This window comes from Macrobrachium nipponense, chromosome 6, assembly GCF_015104395.2.
Source record: "Macrobrachium nipponense isolate FS-2020 chromosome 6, ASM1510439v2, whole genome shotgun sequence".
In the NCBI taxonomy this organism is placed as follows: domain Eukaryota; kingdom Metazoa; phylum Arthropoda; class Malacostraca; order Decapoda; family Palaemonidae; genus Macrobrachium; species Macrobrachium nipponense.
Genome location: NC_061108.1, coordinates 31,722,891 through 31,736,942, shown reverse-complemented (window position 1 = coordinate 31,736,942; position 14,052 = coordinate 31,722,891).

Here is a 14,052-nt window from a genome sequence, read left to right as displayed (position 1 = left end):
CGAAGGTTAGGATCCGTTTGTATAAATTGTTTAATGTATAGCTTTAAGATTTATATAATTAATTTTATTTTACTTATAATGCGCAGAGTTATATGGTTAATTTGCTGATTGATAGTACAATAAAAAAGTAAGGAAGTATAGTGCTGCAGGAAGTGTATATTTGCATTTATTATCTCAAAAATTACGTTAGCTCTAACTGGGAATGGTTGTGGAATGTTTCTAACAATATCTCTGTGACTCAAAAGCTCTTTATGGTTGACTATTGCTCTTCGTAAAGTTATATATATATATATATATATATATATATATATATATATATATATATAGATATATATATATAATATATATATATATATATATATATATATATATATATATATATATATATACATATATATATATATAAACAGAGAGAGGGAGAGAGAGAGTTCCATAATCGAAACTACATAAAACAGTTGCTTTGTATAGCGACATGAAGGTTTATTTGTTAGCTCAAAAAGCGTTTTTATTTTATCAGGTTTGATGCAGTTTGGCTTTAGGCTTTTGTGTATACAATGTGGGCTTTATGGGCCAACTGTGCATCTAAGATTAAACCTAAGAACTTTACAGCTTGGCTACTCACGCTTAACAAAGGCATTGGAAATCCTTGATTCAACCCTTGACCGATGTACCAAATTCTCTCCATATTTTTTGTTATCTCAGAAATTCTTTCATCATTTTCATGCATTTTTGTCGAAGTATGGTTAATGCTTTCACTGCACATATCAACATTCTCAAACTGTATAGTCGGGTTTGGGTTTTCTTGGGTGCGTAGATTCTTCTTATCTGTTTCCTACCGATGTTTGTTTCCTAATCGGGATTTCATTGCATGTGTTGAAGGTGTCTTTATAGCTGTGAATAAAATAAAGAGAGCCTTCACAGATGTAAAACGAGAATCATATGAACCATGATGCAGAATTTTAATATTTTGTCTGATTTAGAATCATCATAACTGTGTAAATCATAAATTTTAAAAACCTTAGAGTAGTAGACCATAAGGAATTTATTTTTACATACTCCCTTCATCCTACAGTACCAAAGTTTTTTTAGTACTTTTTTCTAAAGTTCGTTATTGGTCACAGTTGGAGGGTTTGACAGCCAAGTAATTAGATTATGGTTCAATGGTAATTCCACTTAGTGACAATTGTTTCAGCTGCAGCCGTTCACAGAATTATGGAGGACAAGAGATTATATCTAATGAAATCCATTAATTAAGGTCAGCTGCCAAATGTAGTTACAAGTTCATCTGGAGCATAGTGTTTAATCTTTTTTTTTCTTTCTTTCTTTTTTAAGACGAGGTTAGTAATTTCGATTACTTTGCCAAAATCCTCCCTGCCCAGAGTTATTTTTTGAAATCTTGTTGTCAGTCGGCAAAATTTATGAATCTCCTTTTCCACTTAAATCGCTTGTCTGCAAGCGTAAAGTATCAGTCGCAGATGAGAATGGCCAGTTTTTTTAAATGCAGTCACATACAACAGTATTTGCAGATGAACTCTGAAATGTCGCTGTTCATGTGGCATATTATTATTATTATTATTATTATTATTATTATTATTATTATTATTATTATTATTGTCTTGTTGAAAAGGATTGCTGCATCAGCTCCATTAATTTTGTATAGAGTCTTCTCTATTTTCCTTATTAAGGATTTCTCAATGTTGCTGAAACTGGCAAGCAACGTGCCAAAGGGGATCGTCAAATCCAGTGTAGTCATATTGAATTGTCTTTATTGCTGCTATATACATATATTACTGCTACAAGTTTTTCTCTCTCTCTCTCTCTCTCTCTCTCTCTCTCTCTCTCTCTCTCTCTCTCTCTCTCTCTCTGACGTTTCGCCCAGATCTGCCAGGGCATGGTCACAGCGATGGTTGCTGGAGGACTGAATCTTAGTGTTGTTGTTGTTGTTGTTGAAGATTAAGCTGGCTTTATGCCAGCACGAGCTCTTGCTCATAGAGCAGCCCGTAGGTCATTTGAATTTTTGGATGTGGAAAGGTGATTTTTAAGGATATGAGGTGAGCCTTTATTTATGATTCTATGGGTTATGCAAGTGAGATGGTATGATTTGAAAAAGGAAAGGAAAGGTGAACAGGCAAGGTTACAAACCCCTTTAAACCCTAAGGTACCCATTAGTAGGAGATAAAGATCGATAGTAGCGAGTCCTGGCGAGTCAGAGATAGCCAGTAAGGAAAACGAAAAATTTATAGTCTTAGAAAAACGGAAAAAAAAGCACACAACTCTATGGAGTTCAAGTACCATATTTCACTTAACGACAATAGAATAAAAAGTGCCGATCGTTAGTAATAGAGATTCGGCGAGAGAAAAACGAAATATTATAAGGTTTAGAGAAAGCAAAACAAAAGTAAACAACAGCTTAAGCGGTCAGATATAACTATTATAGGTTGCTAAAACAATTCATGAGTGAACAAAAAGAAAAATATGAAGAAAATAGATTTATAGCAAAATTAGCAACGAATAATAAAAGTCCAGATACAAATAAAAAATATATTTTATGTAGAACTAAACAATTTTTTAAAAAAGGGGAATGGCGATTCAGCATATCATTAGTTTTGCCAAGAATGATGTTAAAGAGCTTTATAATACTTTATACAATAAAACTAAATTTTGCTGAAATGAGGCAGTGTGAAATCGTGGCACCTTAATTGCATATTGTTGCTGAATGTTTTTGAAACGAATAACTCACAAACTATAGAGAGATGTATTGTTAAGTAGTGAAGTGATGTTCAGTACCAAACAATATGTTTTGACTTACTGAGGCTTTTAATTGTTTCACAGCCATTTATTTCTTGATTAGATCATTTAGCAACGCCTGAAATTGCAAGCATATTGTTTTATTTATCAGTTTATTGTATTCTGTCGTTTACAAATATGTCGTGTCAATCAGTTTCCAGCAGCTTTTCAGACAAAAGATCCCCGGGGCTCGACAGCCTTTGAAACCTCAGGCAGAAAAAATTGTGGTTACATTTCGTTCCTTCAAGGAAAGAATATCTGTGACAAAGCAAATTTACTAGTGAATTTACTCCAATTACTCGTGATATGCATGCACGTGTTTTAAGCGTTAGTATGTCCATTCCTCTAAATGCAAACAGTGTATGGAAGATGAGCTTCAGTACGATGCAACAAAAAATAGTTCAGTAAGCACTAAGTACTTCAATCGCAGAAGCTAGCTAAGACAGCAAAGTATCTTAGCGCGACGAGAGGCATCTCAGCCTTCCAATTTTCCCCCAAAAGCAGCTGAATGATGACGAAATTTTTGTTTTTTGGTTTGACTGCTTCTTCTACGTCATTTATTAACCTACACTTCGCTTGTTTTTTCTTAGTCTCAGAAAAGACTCAGAGTAACCAATCTTAATTATTATTCTGTACCTTACAGCTCGTGGCGGCACTTGGCCAAACAATAATCATAGTGACTCCTTTTGATCCAGAATGTTATATATGATAGATGTTAAACCGTTCGACTTCCTTTACAGAGAAAAGGGGAGCACTGCCTGTTTGTTCACAGGTACCTGTCTTAGAGTTATGCTCAAACAGGAGTGGAAAGAGAGGAAATAGTATTCTTACTTTCTTTTCTTTAATCTAATGGCCCTTGCACAATAGAAATCATCTAGGGAGAGAGACAGAAATGATAACTTGATTTGTTCTAATGTAGAAGACACTAAATCAAGTTAGCTATCTCTCTCTCTCTCTCTCTCTCTCTCTCTCTCTCTCTCTCTCTCTCTCTCTCTCTCTCTCTCTCTGAATGATGTTAAGTGAAGTGGACGTACTAGGTTTATTTAATTTGTTCTGTTGTTTATACCTCTGTCTTTATTTAGAAACGACTCGAGCCACAGAGCAAAAGTAATTTTGTTTCCTGGTTTGTTTGTCTCTGTCCTGTGTCGAAAAGAGGGATAATAGGATATATTGTCCATTTGTTATTTTAGTTCCTTGGTGAGGTAAACCAAGTGAAACGAGGAGACAAAAGGAAATTGTATATCTTTGTTGACTGCGCTATTTACGTAATGAAAAATTTTCTACGTTTTATAATTTATGCTCATTGTTGTCCATGAGATATGACTTGCCTCACTAGCGTCGGAGCCAAAGAAAACGACAACCGCTAAACACTGAAATGTAATACAACCGAATCTAGTTTTCTGGAGAAAGTTTGGATAAGAAGTTTTTCATCAGTAAATAATATGCTTTGAGGTCAGCTTTCTTCTGAAAAATACAGTTTGTAAACAATATACACTTTTTCATGTAGGAATATTACCTCGCCTAGTATTTAAGTTTTAACTAATTGTATGTTCGTTTGCGCAGTTTTAAATTTTATCCCAATTAAATGAAAAATTTTCCTCCTATGTACGCATCAGCCCTCTTTAAAATATCTGAAGTAGCTGTAACCAGTAAGGATTTAACCTTTTGTTTCTTACTCTTTTTCGCATTCATCACGTGTTTCTGTAAATCACACGGACATATACTATGTATCCACATACACAAAACAAAAATATATGACCTTATGAAGTATGTAACTTGATTTTTGTGAAGTCTTGACATATATGGTATGGAGTTGTTTCCTTTAGGTACCGATTTCGGAGCCTCTCAGCATCCATATATTTTAGCATTGATTTTAGATATTACATTGGTTTTGTCTGTATGTATATGTACGTACGTACATACATATATATATATATATATATATATATATATATATATATATATATATATATATATATACATACATACACATACACATACAGCTCGAGTCGATAGACTGTAATGAGACTCATTCCGGCGGAACGATAATCATGAACCCCAGTCATTAAGACCAATGTAATATCTAAAATCAATGCTAAAATATGTGGATGCCGTGGTTTTCCGAAATCGGTACCGAAAGGAAGCAACTCCATAACATATGATATGTCAAGACTTCACAAATATCAAGTTACATACTGACTCTGCAAACTTCATAAGGTCATATATATTTGTTATGTGTATACATATTTGTCTGTGTGAGTTAGAAATACGTGATGAATGCAGAATAGAGTAAGAAACAAACAACAGATTAAATGCTTTTGTGTATATACATACGTATATATATATATATATATATATATATATGTGTGTGTGTGTGTGTGTGTGTGTGTGTGTGTGTGTGTGTGTGTGTGTATGTATGTATATATATTATTACAAATATACATATATATATTCAGACAACAGTTAAATATTTTGTAGATATCGTCATGAAAATTACTTTAAACAATAAAAAAAAGACTTTTAACGTGTATAAGATACATTGTTGACAATCTGTTTTTTTATTTGTTCACTTCTCGTTTAAAGCCGAGACATTTGTCTGTCATTGAGATATGACGTATATAATACATACTCCTTCCCAAATGTTGCTTAATATCTAAAATTAATGGCTAGCTTTCTTTTACAAGGAAACGCACGGCCGGCCAATGTAAACATTTGTCCATTAACTCCATTAACATCAGGTTCCTGAACCAAGTATAATGATTTTCCGTTGGCCTTGCTCAAGCATACCATTATGAGTCAGTGACCCTCAGAAAAACATATCAAATTAGTTTCTTCCTGACTGATCATATTGCAACTTCCTGTTTTCATCGCTTGAGCGACCTTCACTTGAACATGATGAGTTGTGCTTCTTCTCAGAGTTTACTAAATCTGAACGTCTTCAACCCATGTCCAATTCCTTGTAAGCATTTTACTTTTAACATTGTACCTTGTATTCATTTCCCATAGGTATTTTCATATATCAGTATTGCAAATTGAGGGAGCTCAGTTTATATTGGTAATTTTTGGAGTTAATATAGCTGGCTTATGAGATTTGGACGGCATTGCTCGTGTCAAATTAAAGCTCAACACACGGCCAAAAGACAAGTCATCGTATGATATATCATAAAATAATAAATATAATTTCTATTTAGACGTGAAAAGTTTATTGCTTTATACTAAAGTAAGTCTGTTAGATGGCATTTTTTCTAACCTTACTATTTATTTATATTAACTGTGGCTATAACTTTCCTGATACTTACCTGTAGCAGAATTTTTTTTTTTGTTAATTTTTTTTTTTATTAAAGTGCCATTTCCTAGATTTACTGTTACATAAGTGTTAGTCCTCTCAACAACAAGTAATTTTGTAAATAATGAATGGAATAACTTCATACATCCATAAAAACTGTAAACCATCATTTTGATGAAGCAAATGTTTTCCTAATCTCATTAATAAAGCCAAGATTCACAATATCTGAATTTTACACCTGGACTTCACAGTTGAATAAGCAAATGAAGAGTGATAAGTAGGGTCTAATAATCGAAATGGTTCCAATCAAGCATAGTGGTTGTAAAGACGACATGAGTCTGGTTGGTCAATGACTCCAGATCAGTCATTCTCTCAGAGCTAGCCTCCCAGACGGAGGCCACTGTTCCCTGTTTGTAGGGAGAAGGGACAATCCTGGTGCATCTTTGATGTGGTGCCAAGCAGTAGGAAGTGTTGTCCACATTGGATATAAAGGTGCTCAGCATCTATGTGACCGGGTAAATCCTTTCTCACAGTCCTGTTGGTAGCCAAGCAACTTACGACTTCCTAGAATACAGACTTATTCGTTCTGGGTACCAGGGAGTCGTTTCAAGTGCTAAGAGATGGCATAGGGTTGCGTTAATCCTAGAACCAATTCAGATAGCTGAAATCCTAATCAAGTTCATAATTTCTGGAAGATCCTACTAATTCATTTCCTTGGTAATAACTTAGATAAATCTAATATGGTCGTGATCTCTTGAATTTAAAGTTGTTTCGGGAAATATGGTTTAATAATAAACTTATTTTAACAGTAAGCTATTCTTGATCATGTGTTATATCCACTGCCGGATATAAGTGCTGTTTTGATATTGTCGCTATCTTGTGTGACAATTAAGATCTCTGAGAAGAAAATATATTATTTAACTTTCTGTGGATCTTTAATTGTGGGCATTCTTAATATGAATAGTTATAATTTTTATGTCGCAGACACATAAACAACTACGTAGTATTTATCTGCAGACATTATATAATTGTGCAGAGACAGTTTGAACGTAACTAAATTCTGTAATTTTGTAACATAGTGTAAACAAAATGTAGATCAGTTGATTTAGAGTAGTCACAAGAATGTATGCGAAGTTACTGACTGAAAAATTATATATCACAGGAAAGATAGAATACAAATATAAGGAAACAGTATAAAGAATATTAAAGAAACTTTACCGAAAATTACAAGTAAAGACAACTTTTGGAACGCATCATTATCTGATAAGTATATTGAACACGAACGTACTATATCCCAGAAAAGGTCCAAGAATGTGCAGTGACCGGGGCAATCGTGTGTTAAACAGAACTTTGAGTTATTAAACTTAGTTGCATTTATTAAATTTGTACCTCCCCCCCTATGGCATACTGCTGTTTCCGTTTGTATTTATTAACTTTGTACCTCCCGCCCCATGGCATACTGCAGTTTCCGTTTGTATTTATTAACTTTGTACCTCCCCCACTCTGGCATACTGCTGTTTCCGTTTGAAGTTAATGAAGCACTTTTTGTATTTACAGAATAGTAACGTAACGTTAGCTTCTTATTTAATTTCGCATCATTTTCCATTGTTTCATTATTTAATAGCTATTGACGTTTTTGCCCGTATTGTAATTCATGTTAATAGTTGAAAGTAATTATCATATTAATTTTTATTTTTGCTTTCTTTGTATTCTGTTTTATTACTACACGTTCTACTTATCCTTGTGAATTTCATCTTTTTGTATGGCATTCAATTATAAACTTATTCATGTCCATAATTGACCAAAGTAAGACGACGCAATAAATTAAAAGGTACTCTAATCTTGGTTATTGAGTTAAGCGAGGTACCTTTGAAATAGAAGTGATAAACGTCTTTGTTCTGGAGTAGCATTATACACACACACACACACACACATATATATATATATATATGTATGTATATACAACGGGTGTTGTATATACATATATATATATGTATATATTTTAGGGCTGTTGCCTTGTATAATAAGGCGCCCTGTGAGGTTATGTTAGACTTGCGATAATCTTACGCTAAGTCGGTTGGTTCTGACTTCCCTAGTCATTGGAGGGTCTTGGGGTTTGATGATAACTTACGAAGTCAATATCTTCTTCGGTTATGACGACGGAGATGTATTAAACTCATGATGATAGTTATAACTTCATTCGATACATCTATTCTTCTGAGATTACAAGATGAAATCGTACAAGTCTGCCAATGATGATGGCTGATTGTATTCTACATGATGAAACTCAGATAAAAATGGACAGGTCTTCTAACGATGATGGCTTGATCGCTTCTCCTCTACAATCTCGTTTACAAATCATAAAGGAAGCAGACAGTAGCTCGAACATACGAACATACACACAGATGACATAGATTACAAATCACGTAGGCCGTTTGAATTATAGGTCACGGTGGTTGCCTCAAGCAAGACGCTTGGGCTATAGTTTACAAACAAATGAATGACCACAGGTGACGGTACTAGACACTGACTGAGTACAACACGTCATCTTAGCCTAATTTATTGTATACGTCATCTTAACCTACTTATCGTATCTGGTCTGATCACATTCCTGCAAGCAATCTGGTTAACCTCTTGGGTCACTGGTTTTAATTAATCATAGTTTTAGTTTTTTATATATATGGAATAACATTCCATATTTTTATTATGTAACACTTACATATACAACAAATGGAAAGTTATGAAGTTTTCTGCTATAGCCTATCTCCAAGTACATAAGCCTAAGTTTCTATTAAGCTATTTTTCATTTTAATTTCTTGTATTTTCAGACTGAGTGACAGTTAGATACAGCCATGGCTAACGACTCGGAGGAAATCAGACGGATTGACCAAACCCGTACTATAACCTTCAGAGAGGCCAGGGATGCTAGCACATCCTTCATTTTACGTTCCTGGATAGCTAAATACATTAAAAGAGATAAATCCTTTGTTAAAAGAAACTGGAACAAAAATCCATATGACTGTCATCGCGAAAAGAGTGAGAATCAGAAGTCAAAAGACATCTTAGCTGAGGCAGTGGGTAGACCAAGAAAGTCTTTACGTAAATTGGCGCTTGAACTAGAAACGAAAAGAAGAGAAGTTATAGTGCTGTATATCCTGAGTTGAAAAAATCTGGTATCAATCCATTTCATGTTATCAGCAAGCCCAACATCACTCAGCAACAGAGAGAAGACCGTGTATGGTTTTGTGGTTCATTTCTTAAAGATTGGTATGAAGCTGACTTTCTCCATGTTGCCACATCAAATGAATTCTTCATTTACATAGCCAGGAAGCCAAACAATAAAAATGACATCATTTGGGCTGCAAAGTTGGATGATATCAGCGATGACGTGTGCTATCGCCAAGTTGGGAAATTTCCTGAATATTTGGGAAGTTTCTCTGTTTCACAGCCAAATGTTTAAAGTGGATCATCAAAGAAAAAGGACAGTCATGGAATGGTGAATACTTCAGAGAAACTGTGCTTACTGGTGGAGTATTTCCTTTCCTCAAAGATCCTGAAAATGTGTTATCTGTTGAAGAAGGCACATTTTTTCATGATAAGGCACCATGCTGCAAGGCTCTTCAGACAAAGGAGGTGCTTCGAAACAGTGGTATCGATTTCTTCTTGTCTAGAGAATTTCCAGGTAGCTCCCCTGACCTTAATGTGTGTGAAAACATTGGTAGTATCTTAAAGGATTGTGTTGAACCGCGCACAAGTGAACTATGATGGTATTCCAAGCCTTGACAACCTGCGAAGAGAGGTGACTGAAGCGCTCAGGGAAATGGAGTTTGAGTCTCAGCTTTTTTGCGATTTGCTGAACTAATACCCCTTAAGAATGCAGAGAATGCAGGCTGTGATACAGGCAGATGGAGGCCACACAAAATATTAAATACTCAGAGAAAAACTTAAATAAATACCTGTTCTGAATTACTTTTGATTTTGTCCATATCAATTTTAGTTCATGCTGTAGAGGGGGCCCTCTAATTTCGAAACACCCTATATATATATGTAATAATTACATTATTATATAGTTTACAAGCTCTGTAAATATCAACCAATGACCTGGGGTCATGGCATTAGGAGGGTTCTACGTGACCAAAGCAGACCTAGATTACGCTATGCGCTGTCTGCAGTAGCCTGATCTAGCTCAAAGCTTTGTCAACATTTTTATGTTATGATAACTTTGCACAACAACTTCCATGGGAAGCGGTTGACCTGTTAACCTACGCCGGAAACTTGTAACTTCCGAGCCGGCAGACTACGTATGTGTTTTTATATGAATTGCTGAGATAGCTAATGTTCCGCTATCGACGCGATGCTTTAGAATGGGAGTTCCACGCCAACAATCAAACATATCGGTCGTCCGACCGAGCTGCATCTCCTAGTATGGAGTTACAGAATAAAGTTGTTATCTTGTCAACTTACCTGTTTGAATCATCTCCTCTAGTCAAGGAAGAACCTCTCTACTAAGATATCCAAAGGGGATGAAGAGGAACCAAAATTACTTACGAATGACAGTCGTAAGGAAAGAACAAAAAGTCTATCGCCAAGCGATAAGACATTAGAAGTGGTGGCAGCGTATAAACGAAGAACATAATCAACAAGACCCATATCAGCCGACCGAAGGTCTACAAGAACTAACTTCCACCTTCAACATCAAACGAAACAGAGGAAACGGGATCTTCAATCAACGCAACAATTTATGAAGACACAACTATGTCCTTCATCGAGAGGAATACAAGCATTTAACACTGACGTTTGAGCAACTGTTGTCACTTATCTTCGAGAATCTACACCGGACGAGAGCAGCATTGAACATCAACGGAAAGAAGAAAACAAACACAGGGAACATCACCCGTTCACGAGCAAGGACGCAGAGTGTACAGCTATACGCAGTAGTGCAAGGACGGAGGCTGTGACGTCATCAATCTTGGACTTCCCAGCGCATCGTGCACCGAGAGAAGACCGTGACGTCATCACGACTTCCGACGCGAGACGTCATCCCATGTCAACAATCCTTCGCAATATAATCTGGAGCTAAGTACCATTTTTATCTATTCAGGTCTTTTCCTCAGTGAAGTGTTGTTCATCAAGAGTCGATCGTCCAGTATTCTGGGGGTGAGTTGTTCGCCATATTAATCTTCCTTCATTACAGAACCAATCTTCAAATATGAGGTTCTCGCCCGCAGATTAATTTTTTTTTCTTTTCTCGTTGTCATTAACCGTTTCTTGCAGGAATTCTCCGTATAATATTTGATCATATTGTCTGTATTTTTGTATCTTTTGGGGGATTTTCCTATTATTATAACACACTTATACAGTACATTGCTTATGCGTTTACGTAGTGGTCGAGTGTACTCTTATAGATATTTTGATAGGATTGCAAGGAATAGAAGTGATAAGAAAAAAGTGAAAGCCGAAATGGCAACCCCTCCGGCTGGCAACCCCAAACGTGGTGACTTCTCGTTAGCGCGAGGTCAGCGATTGTCCCTTTTCAAGGTCGGGTCAATGGGTTCCTGCCTCAGAATGTTGAGGCATGGATCTCATCTGTAGACGCTCATTTAAATGCAAAAAGCATCACAGACCCAGCAGTACAATTACAGGAGGCCAAGAGCTTCGTTGACTTTGCGAAAGGCGACGCAAGTGCGTATCTAAGGGGGGTTTCTTTCCAAGAAGCGCGTACATGGGACGAGTTCAAAATTAGATTACGTGCCGTGTATGGGGGTGAAGAGGCTTTAGATGTAGTATTGGCATTGAGAAATATCCTTAACCAAGCCTCCATGACTCAGCTCAATGTTGTCGAGCGGGCGGCGCTAATTGCCGACCGGCTAAATGAATATCAGGATAGTTTAAGTAACTCCGGGTGGGTTGCGGGTGCTAAAATCAAAGTGAAAGATTTTATCCGTTTGATCTACCTTACGTCTATCACTGTAATGTTGCCTGAAGCGTTAGTACGGTGTTTTGATAAAAAATTGCAGCCCGACAGTACGGAATTAGATGTGTATAAACAAATCAAAAAACACATGTCTAAATGTACCGACCTAGATCCTTCGCTCATTCAAGTTTTTGCAAAAAAATGAGAACAAGTCACAACAAGTAAATGTGGTACATAATAATAATCAAGTTGCAGGGATGATTTGTGTTATAACTGTAAACGACCAGGTCACATGATTTCAGACTGTCGGACGCGTTTTTGTTCAATACACAATAGTTCAACTCATTCATATAACCGTTGCTACTCGAGGAATCAACAGCAAAATGCTACAAACACGCAACCAGTTGCTAGTGCAAATAAAAGGAAGGGTCCTCAGTACTATAAGAAGAAACAACCAAACGGAAATTCTGCACAACAGCAGAAACAAACAAATCGTGCTTCAGGTACCTCTGTTCCTGGGCCGTCTAGCCAGAACTCGCAAGGGCAAGCGAATTTTCAGGGTGTGATAAACAAAACAAATACCACGTAGTTCACTCCAAGGGGGGAGAGGGCGATGTTGGGTCATCAATATCAACATCTTTTGTATCAAATAATCAGTTTAATCATTTATCAGATCATTGTGAGACAATTGATTTTCCTATGAAACACACGGCCGAATCAAAAAAATCTGTGCAGGTTCCCGTAGATTTGCAACAAATTCATGCAATTATTAGTCAAAACGAGTTGCGACCAACCTTACATGCAGTAAATTTGGACCATAAGTCATTCACTTTGTTCTTTGATTCTGGTAGTCCACGTAATATAATGGATTTAAGGACTCATCATTTACTCTTTTCAAATTTCCCTATAGAAAAGTCCGGAATAAGGCTCTCAGGCATTGGGAATAATGAATTAAATGTTGTGGGCGTAACTCATGTACAGTACAAGGTCGGTAAGCGCACGTTTGCTGATACCTTTGTCGTTGTACAAAACATTAATATGTATCCCGCAGTAATTATCGGATACCGTCTATGGGCACTCAAAATATTATCTTAGCACCTGCAAAACACGGCGTGTATATCAAAGGGAAATTCTATAGGTCTTCTAATACCCTAAAATCAGTTTTAGATAATAAAGAGACAGGCAGAGTTGTCACTTACATTACGGAACCAATCACCTGTCTCATGAACCAAGAAATAATACAGGCAACCCAACAGAACTCTCGCTCACCCGTAATATCAGCTTGCACGCAAACTCTCGAGCCTAACGTAACTTCAAATATATTAGTGCGTGTAAAGAAAACCTTGCCAGGATCTGAAACATTAATCCTTTCCGAAACTCTGAAAAACACACGGATTATCCGTCACACAAGCCGTTTATACAGTCGGCTCACAACAACAATGTAACATCGAAGTCTGTAATCATTTGAATACCACTTTAGTAATCACAAAAATCAACATATCTTGGATGCCGAAGTTTATAAACATCGCATTCTTACCGTAGCTGAGATAAATCACGCTCAATCAGTCGCGGATGAAACCTTTTTGCAATCTATAAAGAACAAAATCAATCAGGACATTCAAGAAGAAGAAATTCAGCAGAAATTTTTTTGAATCTGTTACTAAATATCATGATGTTTTTTTTCCACTACGGATGGAACCTTAGGAAAAAAACGGATGTCATCGAGCATCAAATCAGGCTCAAGGACAAACAGAAAGTAATCTATATACCTTCGTACCGACTTCCTATGAAATTTCAGAATGAGATAACAGAGGAAGTAGGTAAAATGTTAAAGGAAGGAGTCATTAGGAAATCAAACAGCCCTTATAAATTTCCGTTAATAGTAGTACCGAAAAAAGATCGAACTTGGCGGATATGCGTAGATTTTCGTCGTTTAAATGAAGAAACAATCCCTGACAGATTCCCAGTACCATGTACCGATGATATCCTATCTTTACTAGGCCAGAATAAATATTTCACAAGCCTAGACTTACTAAAAGGATTTCATCAGATTCCGATGGAACAA